Consider the following 12,323-nt stretch of genomic DNA (forward strand, 5'->3'; position numbering starts at 1 on the left):
AATATTCGACCATTTTTGAGCTCTTGTGCATAAACAAATTATCGGAATTTAATCGGACTTTTTTCATTTTATAGGCTTATTTAATACCTACCTTTTTTGTATAAACTTTTTTTCGCTATGAATAATAGCTTTTTTACGTGAGTCAAAAAACCACTTTTCCATAACTTTGACCACTGTTAAAACAAAGTTTCCCAACTAGCCTCGAGTTGAATTTTTGATATTTTATTTATAACAGGTTTCCGAACAATATTCCGCAGAAAAACTTCTAATAGTATTTTTTTCCCGAAACAGGCTGTTTCATGTCTATAATGACTGGGCTAGATCTGTTAGAAGAAGTTCCGCTTACTACTCGAATGAACAGTTGGTTTCAACTGGATGGTTGTCCTGCCCATTTTGGTAGAGGTCCTAGGGAGTTGTTAAACATTAATTATCCCAGGAGATGGATTGGTCGTGGAGGACCTGCAGCGTGGCCGGCATGTTCACCGGACTTGACACCGATGGATTATTTCGTTTGGGGTGCTGTTAAACAAAAAGTCTACGAGGTGCCAGTTGACACCCTAGAAGATCTAAGACAGCGAATAGTCCAAGCGTGTCGAGAATTAACTTCAATTCAGTGTCGATCGGCCACTACCTCCATAATTAGAAGATGTCGTGCTTGTCTACAGTCCGGAGGCGCCCATTTTGAACAAAATATTTTTTAAATCATTTCATTTTTTATTCACTTTTCACTTTGTCTAGGTATAATATTAATTGGTAATTTTTTGGTTGTTTCAATTTCCAAATAAATTTTCACGTATTGTTTGCCATCTTATTTTATTTAAAAGTACACAACACAAGTAAATGAAGTAACTACAAACCGCCTGAAAAAATTTAGGAGTATTGCAAGGGTCGTTACGTTGTGGCATTACGACATAGTCACATTAGATGTTAGGTACTTAAATATTTCTATTGTTTTCATCAATATCATTTTTTTTTCTAAAAAAAACACCCTATATCTCAAAAACGAAGAATCTCCTAAATAATTTTAATACTATTGGTTAAACCCAAGAGAAGGGGAAACAAAACGGCTTATTTGACTCACACATACTCGAGACTCAGACCAATTTTAATAAGTACTACTTTTTTTAGGTTTTATGAGGAACGTCTTCCTAAAGTTTATCGACAGAATCCAGAAGCACCCTTCCGAAAAATCCATTTTGCCATGAAACTATAAGAGTTAGGAAAAAAGTGAATGTACACTTTTTGTCAATAACAAACTGTTCTATCTAAAAACAGCATCATTTTTTTATTTTCAGTACGGCCGTATTAATTTTTTTTTAATTTAATGAGTCTGAGTCCCCATAACTCCGCCACTGGTTGCTTGCAGGACTTCTACTTCTATGGAAAAATGGTATCTTATAAGAAGATGTGTCATGCCAAATTTGGCTTAAATAGCCTTCTTCATTTAAAAGTTATTTAAAAAATTCGAATTTTTAAGAAAATCTTTAACGCCCTATATTTCGAAAATGAAGCGTCTCTGGAAAAAAATTTATACTTGATTTTTTTCTTACTTTTTTATGAGGAACATCTTAAAGTTTGTCGACTTAATCCTGAAACACCCTGTATGTTTTTTTATTTCGTTTCATGTAACATTTTTTTATAAATTCTGTGACTGAATGATTTTTGTTTGTGCCGAGCAAATAAATTGGATTTGATTTGATTCAACCGCCATTCGTACTGATGAATTCATGTAACTATATTTTGCTTTTATTGTGCAACAATTCAAATGCCCGTATACTCGTATCCGGATCTGGGACCTGGAGAAATTTACAACGTGCCTCTCTTTATCAAGGCATATTGAAAATAACCTTTCCAGGAAGCCGTGATTCAGTCCAACGTGAACGTCGACATCTACATAAATTAAGGCGCGTCGAAGATTGCGAGGACGCCTTTCTTCGCCAGTTACGAATAATAGACACTACGCGAAATTTCAATGAAACGCCATTTGTCAGTAAAAAAATATATTTGTCCTGGTTTGAGCTGCTCTGACGTAAGTGCGTTATCCTGTTGGGCGGTACAGTTCATTGTTTGGAAGTTGTCGCTGAATATTCTTATCTCTTTATTAAATTAAAAATAAAGAAATGTCCTTCTATTTTTAGGTAGGTAGCGCTGTTTCTATTTTTTTGTCTATACCGTTATGGATTATATTATTTAATCTATTTTTAAATTCGACAGTTTCGAGTATTTAGTTTTTGCACTAAATCTCCCATTTTTAAGCAGATAGATTTCTTATTAACACCAGCATCCTTATTGTATTCCAAAGGCACTTGGCAGTTTGGTTTCTTTTTTTAATTTCCCTTCTGTCCACTTCTTTGATTGATCAACAAAATGGGTTCATATCTAAACAGCCCACAAAGCTAAATTTATTGGTTTAAAACTACTACTGGTCAAATGCTTTGAAACATAGGAACTTTTCCAAGTCCTCTGATAGAGCAAATCACAATATTTTAGTTCACAAACCTCATAAACCAGGATTTTGTAGTCGTCTTCTGGTATGGACAAAAATTTTCTTCCATAACAGACATTAGATGGTTAGTTTAACACCCAACAAAATTGTAACGACGTCAGGTGTGCCCCAAGGTTTTCACTTGAGGCCTCTGTTTTTAATGTGGTCCTAATTGATTCCCCATCGTAAATTTGTATTACTTACAGACAATTTGTAACTACTCTTGTGCCATGCCATAAAGACCAAAGCAAAGTTCAACACAGATACATATTACAATATTACATTCCATTCAAACCATTAATCACTTCAAAATTTACCTCCTACTCTGCATTGATATTTAAGAATGTCTAATTTTTCTCACATCGCACCTCCAAAACATTGAAAATCACTTTTCAACAGTACGCTGTCGCCGGAGCTATATTTTCTTTGTATGATTACCATCTTAAGACTGTCATACATTGAGATTAGAACAAGTATAGCAAAAATTGTTATGACACATAACATTTAAAACTATCTTCTAGTACAATGTTAACTATTTATTTAACTATTAGTAAGAGCACTGCAATAAAAAAATGCATATTAACTCTTTAAATTTTATTCAAACTGTTATAAATATAAAGTAATACATTTTTTTGAGCAATTATACGAAAATACAGGGTGGCCAAATTAAAACGAAACAGAGCCATTTTCAGGAACTGCGTTAAGATTGTAGAAAAACGCTCAGACCCGTCGATTTTACATTAAAGGGGGACATTCTTCCGCCCAATACTTATTAAGAATTTTTATTTTAAAGTTGAAACTTATGTACAAACAATTAGTAACGCTAAAAATGTCAGTCATTCGAGTTAAGTAAGCCAATGGTATAAATTTAATATTTCTTGCGCTACATTGGTTTTTGGCGATTTGTTATCACTCGTAAAAAAACACGATTGTAAAAAACAGAAATTAATGCTATACACACACAATGAACGTAAAATTAGTGGATCCAAATTATTTTCTAGTATTATTTGGAAGCGTTGTAGTTTATTTAATTGTGTTTTCGAAAATTAAACACTATGGTTTATTCCATTGCGAAAAGGGTAGATATCATTTCGCTTTACTTTATGAGCAATAAATGTGCGAATAGAACATCTCAGCTATTTAATGAACAACATCAAGATCGACATATCAGGAGGAAGTATGTTCTAGAGTTAGTAAAAAAATCTCAAGAGACAGGGAATGTACCTATCCAATAAAAAACGAGAAGTTGAAAAACCTATAGTTAACGAAGCTAGTGAAGTTGCAGTTTTGGAACAAGTTCATCTTGATCCTACATTAAGTACGAGGCAGCTGGAATATGTGTCTGGGATCAATCGAACTAGCATACAAACCATTTTGAAGAAGAATACATTCCATTCATACAAAATACATTTAGTCCAGGAACTTCATGAGGATGATTATGACCGCCGTTTGCAATATTTGCGAAATAATGAGTGAGCGAACACACACAGGGAACACAATTCCTTTTTAACATCTGTTTTTCTGATGAACGCAGTTTTTTCTTGAACGGGAAGGTAAATCGTCACAATTGCCGCTATTGGTCCGACTCAAACTCAAGAGTTTTTCACGAGATGCATACACAGCAACCGGAAAAATTAAATGTATGGGGTGGAATTTTCGGTGACCGGCTGGTGAGTCCTCTTTTTCTACCTGGTAATTTGACTGGCCAAATGTATTTTCAATTACTGGAAGACGCTATTGACGCTGCCTTGACTGATATTATTGAAAATGTTCCAGAGTATGATGAAGATCATTTGATTTTTCAATAGGACGGTGCTTCTCCGCATTATGCGTTAATTGTCCGTCATTTGGATCAAAGTTTTCTACGAAATTGGATTGGGAGAAGAGGCAGCATTGAGTGGCCTCCACGATCACCGGATTTATCGCCCCTTGATTTCTTTTTATGGGGATACCTAAAAAGTTAAATCTATAAAACACAGCCAGCGTCGCTGGAAGATTTGCGTCAAAGAATCGTCGACGAATGCCGTCGAATCACTCCGGAAATGCTTTGGAATGTGCGCGAACGTTTCGAACAAAATCTTTATTCTTGTATGGAAGCGGGCGGTCATCAGTTTGAACATTTAATCAGCTAAGTAGTAAATAAGCAACTAAACATAATTTAAATTTTAAAATGTAATTTTTTTTCAAAGTATTGGGCTGTTGTAAAGAGAATTGTAAGAGCTTTCAAAAGAAATATTACTCAACCCCCCAATGCCATTTAAATATTTTGGGGTGATGCTTACCCTTGCTTGGGGGTGAAAGTGGCGGAGTCAAAAATACCAGCAAAAAATGTCCCTCTTTAATCTAAAATCGACGGGTCTGAGTGTTTTTCTACAATCTTGACGCAGTTCCTGAAAATGGCTCTGTTTCGTTTTCATTTGGCCACCCCGTATATTTTATAAATGATTACAATTGTAATAGTTTTTCTGCACAAAATGAGGTATCTACCACAAAAATATAGTAAATTTTTAAATGGTATTTTCATACGTGTTATCCGTTCAAATTATTGAATAGTAATTCTATAATATTTATTGTTCGTCTCTTATCAACTGTCAATAACATGCTTATTAAGTTAAATTTTTTGTTTCGTTCTAATTATTGTATTTTTATAATTTTTTTTATACAACTTTTTTACATTCATCCTGTAAAGAAATTCAAGAAAACTAAAAGGTGATCTGTTGTTCTGACTTACTTGCCTCATTATCTTTAATTGCACACCAAGTACTATCGAGTAATTATATTTATTAATAAGATCTATATCGTTTTGGTCCGTTTCAACAGTTCCAGTTGTTTTACAAACCACCCAATAGAGCAAGGTGATTCAATGCAACGTGATCCGAAGCCTCATTCATTCGCTTAATAACATACTATCCTTGACTTATATACTATATCGAATATTAATAGTTAACAATAAAAATTTATTGAGAAAGCAGGATTATCTCGCTATTAATCTATGTCAGTATCGAATATGCACTTTTACAACGTCTGATTGCTAGATTATATTACCACTTAAATATGACATTAGCAGAACAATGAAATCATATAAATTGGCCAACGGAGAAGGCACTTGTAATGCTTGGAATATGTTGAAAATATAAGGCAGTTCCAGGAATAGGTTCGGTTTTGTCGGCCTACACACACTTGTGTCTTGTTTACGTGAAACAGTGACATAATTCTGTATTGACGCTTTCGAAATATTTTCCTCGAATCCTGTATACAAAATGACTACATGTGAACTTACTTAAGTAATAGCTATGCAGACGGTATTCTCGAACCTTCAAAATAACGCACAAGGTTCCAGTTGCTGATGAATTTCTTAGTCAATCGGATATGTACGTCTCGTCTTAAGGTCAGCAGAATCCGCTTGGTGGAACTAGATATTTTAATATAAAAAATGGACTTCCTGTATTAACAAAGACCAAAGGAAGGTAACATATATTGTGTTCTCCATAGATTTTATAACTAAAATCAATACAAAAAAATATTACCTATAAAGGACATGAAAGCAATAGTTCTTATTTTTATCTCAACAATATTGTACCAACGCTTAGCATGCAAATGCAGTAAGTTTAATACAGTTTTTTCTTCAGTTATAAAAAAATATCCCACACAGTGCTTCCTATTTTGGAAACCAGAACTGACAACTCGATATTAACGCTTATATTAAACCGACGGCTTGACCTGATGTTAGTTGTACCATAACTTTGTAGATACTGAGATAGCTAGGTTAAAAAACAATATTAAATATATAAGTGATGTTTTTTGACAACGTAAAACGAACAAAAACTTCTCAAATTCCTCTCGCAACAGAATGAAAAGGAAACCTGCATACGAACAGTACAGAAATTTAGACAAGGAAAGAGAATATTGCATTTTTTTATTTCTGAAAAAAATATATGTTTGGGAGGTCTAATCTACCGACACGATCGACTGGAATCGAGTTGGCGGCGTTAGAATTCATGGACTTCTTTGCTCGTCCAATGTTGATGACACCGCAAGAATTTGAGGAGCATTTAATTGGCTACGAACACGTTTCTGCAAAATTACGATGGAAAATACAATTAATAATCCATCAGATAGGATCCTCCCTGTGATTTACCTTTTAGAATGTGGTAAGAGGTCATCAATCATACGAAATATTCACTAGGGGCTTTTTTCCAACTATACAGGGTGATCAGTTCTGAAAAAAATAGAGGCGCAAAGTTTTGAAATAAATTCAAAATATGTGTTATTAAAAAGTATTAACAAATTAGGTCAAAAATATTTTCCGATACGGATGGACATTCAAACACTATCTCTCTCTCTCTCTCTCTGCCGACTCCACATAGTCCAGTCATAAAAGGTAAAATACTGCGTTAATGTATAATTTTCCCAAACAGCACCGATTTGCATTAAAATTTGGATTTAGGTTCTATACCCTCTACTTCAAAGTTAACCTTGTGCCGTAGGTTGCTTTTTACTTTTTGGGGGTGGAAACTACCCCTATTCGAAAATAATTATAGAATTGTAGATTCGAGCGTGTAATAAGTTGAAATCATCTTTAAATAAATAATTATGATGAATTGAAAATTGTTAATACCTACCTAAAGTAATCATTAAAAAATAATGTTGAAAAATATTATTCAGCAACTTGGAATCATTTAATCATATAATGATATTAAATTAAGATTTCTTTCCTGTTTTAATTTTTTATTATTTATTTAAGAGTTTCAACCCTTATAAAAACCACCCCTTGCAAAAAAATCGAATTATAGTTTAAAAAAAATGTTTGGTTCAAAATACCGGGTGATTCAGTTTGGTATTCGCGGCCTTGTGTCTTTTATTTTAACAAATAGCTATAACAAACCATATATATTTTTAAATCGTCGCTCAAACTCTTATCAAATGACATTATTATATCGCCTCCATGGTAACAACATGTCGAAATTGTCAACTGTTTTTGTTCAAATGGCACATTATATATATATTTTTTTTTATCAATTCTGGAAGATATTTTTTTTCTGCTTTCAACTATGTAAGGAAGTCTATAGTTTCATTAGAAATATTGCTAGAAAAACAGCAAAAAAGATTCACCCTACTTTTCGTAGCTTTATTCTGAAACTATAGACTTCTTTATATAGCTGAATGTGGAAAAAAAATATCTTCCAGAATTGATAAAAAAGATATATAATGTGCCATTTGAACAAAAACAGTTGACAATTTTGACATATTGTTACCATGGAGACGATCTAACAATACCATTGGATAGAGTTTGAGCGGCGATTTAAAAATATATAGGGTTTGTTATAGCTATTTTATAAAACAAAAGAAAAGGCCGTGAATATCAAATTGAATCACCCGGTATAATACAATCTTCTTATTATTTAAAATGTCATGTATTTATTTATTTTCAATCCTAAAAAAAACCCTACTGATTAAAATTTGCAATAAAAAATAGGGAAAATAAGAATTTTATTTTTATATGGTTTTTAATTTTTTCTTTTTTTATAACTGTTGGGATTATGGGTAGAACTAAAACACTTTAATAATTAAAAGATATTGTTTATTCACTTACTCAGAGAGCACAACGATTCGGTATCAAATCAGATTAGAAATTAAAAGTCTTTCCCGAGCCCAGTACTACAATATACCTCCGTATGTTTATAAGCATTTTTAATTTATGGGCAAAGGGCTCTTCAGCTGATAAATATATAAACACATTAAAAGTAGGCAGTATCTAAGGATGGGAATGTTTTTGTATACGTAACTTGAGTATCTTTCAACAATAACAAATAACATAAATAATCAAAAATCTCCTTCACTCTCGTCTTCCTTTTCTATTCAATTCCTAAAATTTCTAGTTCTATTCCTAAAATATAGCTACAATGCTTCAATATACGTGTTCTGATATCTGCAACAATATGTGATCGGTCTTTTACTCATAATTCGCTTAGTTTTTATGCTATCAAGCCATTCAAAAAACCATTTTGTAGGTTTTTTCAAGGTCTATAAGATCAAATAAGTTAAATTTTCTTTCAGCCCTTATTTTTGTAAGAATTTGGCTGAAAGTGCTTGAACAAGTTGCTATTTACGAACATATGCAAACTTTAAACCGCCATATCTTACTTAATTTTTATCCTACAGAAAAAAAAAACAAAATTTTCAAAAAGCAAAACCTACAATTTTGTACTCTTCAAAATTTTGCGTATCATTAATAGTTTTTGTGTTATTTTGAAGAAAAGACAATATTTTCCAAAAATGCAAAAATTCCCTTTTCACTTCAAGCTCAACTTTTTTCAAAACTAAGCACTTTAAACCGGTCAAACTTCTAGGGCGTATTACAAGTACATAAATAAAGTAAATTGTAATGTGGTAATGATTATTTTCAATTGGGGTGGTAATTAGGGTGTGATTTACACGTTTTTTGTCGCCGAAAAAAATACGGACCAACTTTATTTTCGTCATAACTCTCTTAAGTTTGATGCTAGGGACTTTTATAAACAATAAAAATAAAAGTTTTTCAAGCACTTTAAAAAAAGGTTCTATGAGTATTCCCTGAAAAATGCGTTAGTTTTTGATTATTTCACGTTCAAACTTTGGCGTTTGACGAATAAGAACCAACCTTCAACAAACTATTACTCCGCTTACCTATATTGGGTCTACAGACGCCATAAACACACCATTCTTTTTGTTTTTTTATAAGCTACATTTTTTATAAGAATGATTTTTTTGGTAAAATACTTACTTTTTGAGTCATTCGCGAAAAACCGTCTGAAGAAGTGTTTTTTTTTTTGGTTAAAAAATTTACACTTTCACTCGCGAATAAGTCGAAAAGTATTGACTTTCAGAAAAAACTTTATAGGGCAAAAGTTGCTTAGAATTAGTCAATATATCCATTCCCGTTATTCTTCACCCTGGAGAAGTGGTGGCATCCACCCCCAGGATAAAAGCAACCCCCGGTATAAGGTCACTTTGAAGTAGAAGGTAAGTAGAATCTAAATCCAAATTTTTATGAAAATTAGTGTTGTTTGGCAAAATTATACGGGAAAATAGTCATTGACTGGACTAACAGGGGGTCCTGTAGCAAGGTCTGCATCAAAATTTGGAAAAGTGGCGTTAAGCTCACCTTATTTTGATTAATGAGAGCCTAAAGCCTTTGTAGTTCAAATTTCGAAATATTTGGATTTCGGGAATTTTCGAAAATGTATTTTCCCATCCTGCGCTTTTTGCCTCGTGGAAGTTTGCAGCTTTTTGCTTGTAGTTGTGGTAATTTTGAGGGGATTGTGCTCCGTGGGTAGCTTTTTGAAAGACTGTTAAATTATGTTCGAAACACGGGTGAATTTCAACACGTATATCTTTACGTAGAAAACTAACTACTACTCTGTTTGACGTCGATATTCTAATCGCTGCGGCTGTCTAAATAAAAAACTAGTTCGATTACCATTTATTATCGCCTCCCAACTGATGCCTTCCATTAAGCCATGCCCATTGCATGTCATAAATGAAACAACCTTCGTGCGCGAAGATAAAAATGTACACTTTTTTAAACCTCTCCACTATATCGGCTCTACAAGATCTCGTGCATGCATCCACTTGGAAATTCCTGACCAGTCACAAGCCGGCGCATTACCATTCCAAATTAATGCGGCAACCAAATCATGTTCTATTTTCTTCAATGACTTGTAGTAGTCGTAAAAAATACAATTTTCAAATATGGAACTGTAATTGCTATATCCGTAACGGAGATAGGTACTTATAAATTATTGTGGTTTCTTTCGAAATGGACAAATTTGTTTTCTCCAATACGTTACATAAATAAAGGGTGATGTCATACGTGTAGAGGTATTTGTAATATTCCCGCTACTAACCACATTACCTGAACAAGCTTAAAAATATTTTAATTTCTTAAATTGATATTTATTACAATGCCTCTCTATTATTTATATGACTACGAAAACAATACACATTTATTTCAGCAATAAATTATGTTTGGTCAAAGGTTAAATACTTATGTGACACCTTTATAGGCCAGGAAAACAAGCTGGGAAATGACCATTTCGCGACTTTTTGTTTCGGCAAGCTGAATTTATCACTATAGATGCTAAATATTATGTACAATAACATATTAGTTTACACAGTCATAAAAATGGGGGAAAGATTGTTTACAGGGTGGTTAATTATATCATTTTTACGTAAATTCACGTTTTTCGTTTATAACTTTTTTCCGTTTATTTCCACCAGAAAACAGTAATGTACATTTTCTTTCGTCTTCAAAAGACCTACAGAACTAGCCCTCGAGCGTCAAAAAATATTGATTAGATCAAAAGTTATAAACAGAGGAAGTTTATTTATGACTTTTGCATTAAACATTAATAAACTACGTCAATACTACCAGAACGTTTTGGCATCGCATCCTTTCATTCCTTATCACTGTCTAATAACTCACACGAAATCTGGAATCGGTAAGTTGAATAGTTTACAAGTTATGGCCTTATAAACAAATTAACTAATTATTAGTCTCGACGATCCCGAGGATCTTCCACAATGGCACTGATTTTTTTTTTCATAGTAGATTTCTTAATAATACGTTGAAATCTAAAATTTTTTTTTTAATTTCAAAGCAAACTGGATTTTTTTTTTATTTTTTAGCTTTAGTTGCAAAATTAAATATACGACGCACGAGCGTGATATACAGGGTGTCTCAGGTTTAAATAGCAGGACTTCAGGAGGCTTTAGAAGACCTCATTTTAAGACTAAAAGTTCCTATATATATATATGGGTCTTAAAACGCTTCGTTTCTGAGATACAGGGCATTGAATTTTATTTTTGTTTTATTTATTTATTTTTTAACTAAATAACCGCTGACAAAAAAATCATCATGTTGCTGCGAAAGACTATTGCATATTAATTCCAGTGGTGGAGATAGACCTATTAATATTTTCATAAAAAAAGTATAGCCGAATTGAAATTTTGCAAATGTTTTCGAAAAATATGAAAGAGCATGTAATTTTACCCAGAAAAGGCCCTCTTGTCCGAAGTCGGTAAGAAGTGGCGTTTTCAAGAAAAACCGAAAATACTGTTTAGAAGTCAAATCATAATTTTTAAACATTGTGTTACAACTAAATTATATAGTTAAAAAATTTGGTTAAAACTGTTTCTAATTAATAAAATGGGAATAAATAAAAAGATAAATAACGAAAATCATATTAAACCAAAGTAAATGTTCGAAATTTAAACCATTTTCTTCGATACATAACTGACACTAACGCTGGAGATAGAACGTCTCGTGTGAATTCAGTTATTGTCTATGATTTTTTTTTTTAATAGGCTACACACACAATTAGAAACTAATAAGCGCAAGTGTCAATATTAGAATGGCATTTCAAGTGTGATTTGACTTCTAAACAGTATTTTCGGTTTTTCTTGATTTAACTTCTAAACAGTATATTCGGTTTTTCTTGAAAACGCCACGTCCTATAGACTGCGGACAAGAGGGCCTTTTCTGGGTAAAATTGCATGCTCTTTCATATTTTTCGAAAACATTTGCAAAATTTCAAATTGGCTATATTTTTTTATAAAAATATTAATAGATACCCCTGTATCTCCACCACTGGAATTAAGATGCGATGATTTTCGGTGTCAAATTATTTGCACTCCAATACTAAGTCATTCGCCGCAACATGACGATTTTTTTTGTCAGCGGTTATTTAGTTAAAAAATAAATAAATAAAACAAAAATAAAATTCAACGCCCTGTATCTCAGAAACGAAGCGTTTTAAGACCCATATATATAGGAACTTCTAGTCTTAAAATGAGGTCT

This window comes from Anoplophora glabripennis, unplaced genomic scaffold (genome assembly GCF_000390285.2).
Source record: "Anoplophora glabripennis isolate ALB-LARVAE unplaced genomic scaffold, Agla_2.0 scaffold188, whole genome shotgun sequence".
In the NCBI taxonomy this organism is placed as follows: domain Eukaryota; kingdom Metazoa; phylum Arthropoda; class Insecta; order Coleoptera; family Cerambycidae; genus Anoplophora; species Anoplophora glabripennis.